Source organism: Arachis duranensis, chromosome 3 (genome assembly GCF_000817695.3).
Source record: "Arachis duranensis cultivar V14167 chromosome 3, aradu.V14167.gnm2.J7QH, whole genome shotgun sequence".
Classification (NCBI taxonomy): domain Eukaryota; kingdom Viridiplantae; phylum Streptophyta; class Magnoliopsida; order Fabales; family Fabaceae; genus Arachis; species Arachis duranensis.
Window position 1 is genome coordinate 32,868,275 of NC_029774.3, and position 1,601 is coordinate 32,869,875.

The following is a 1,601-nucleotide window of genomic DNA, read 5'->3' on the forward strand; positions in this document are numbered from 1 at the left end:
TCAGTGACGGGGGCACTCATTTCTACAATAGACAGCTATACTCTGCTATGGTCAGATATGGAATTAGCCACAAAGTGGCAATTCCGTATCATCCACAGACAAATGGGCAAGCTGAAGTCTCTAACAGAGAGCTAAAAAGAATCCTAGAACGGACTGTGATAGCCCGAAGAAAGGATTGGGCAAAGAGTTTGGATGATGCTCTGTGGGCATACAGAATAGCATTCAAGACTCCAATAGGAACCTCTCCATACCAACTGGTGTATGGGAAGGCCTGTCATCTACCCGTGGAACTGGAACATAAAGCCTACTAGGCAACCAAGTTCCTAAACATGGATGCTCAATTAGCTGGTGAAAAAAGATTGCTCCAGCTAAATGAGCTAGAGGAATTCAGACTCAATGCCTTTGAAAATGCAAAAATTTATAAGGAAAAGGCAAAGAAGTGGCATGACAAGAAGTTGTCATCCAGAGTCTTTGAGCCAGGACAAAAAGTTCTAATCTTCAACTCTAGGCTCAGATTGTTTCCAGGAAAACTTAAGTCCCGGTGGAGGGATCCGTATGTGATTACAGGAGTGTCACCATATGGATATGTTGAGCTTCAGGATATTGATTCTGACAAAAAGGTAATTTGAAGATTTCTCTTATTTTGTCCAGATGGAAGTACATAACTTTCCCTCTGACCATGGTTCTGTAGGTATGGTACGCAGTTCCAGTCATTCTCTGCTTATCTGTTAACCACAGATTTGAGTAGAATTCTTGAACCATATTCCTTCCAACCTTTATCTCAGGACTGGTTAGAACTTCCCATCCTCTGTTTCGAATTTGCTCTTGGATCCCCGGATATTCATCTTCTTTCAGATCAAATTTAACTTCCGGGATCACCGACCTCAGACCCATTATTTTGTGATAATGGTCTTCATGTTCTTTGGTTAAGAACTTCTCTTGATTCCAAAGATTCTTTGGATTATTCTCTTTCTTTCCTCTTAAATTGGTTTGTTTTCCCTTAGGAGCCATGATCTTGATGAATCTTGGCTTAGTGATCACGGAAAAGCACACCAAACTTAGAGGTTTGCTTGTCCTCAAGCAAAAGAAAGGAAAGAAGAGAGAGAGAGGAAGAGCAAATTCGAATGGTGTGGGGAATGAGGGGTGCCAAACGTGTATTTATAAGGTGGGGAGGGGAGATTTCGAAAAAAAGAAAAATTTGAAAGGAGATTTGAGAAGATATGGAAATAAATTGAGAGAAGGGTGAGTTTTTAAACAAAATTTGGGAATGATTTGAGAGATTTGAAGAAGGATTTTAGATTTTTGAAAATTTGAAAGTGAATGATGAGAGATTGAAGTGTGTTTTTGTGGAAAAATATGGGTAAGAAAAGGAAAGTTTGAAAAAAATTTGATTTGAAAACAAAACTGTGGTCCCCCCCACCTTTCTGGCATTAAACGCCCAGAATGGCACCCATTCTGGCGTTTAACGCCCATTTGATGCCCCTTTTGGGCGTTTAACGCCCAGCCAGGTGCCCTGGCTGGCGTTAAACGCCAGAATTCCTTTATCACTGGGCGTTTTTCTAAACGCCCAGGATGCTGCACACCTGGCGTTAAACGCCCAG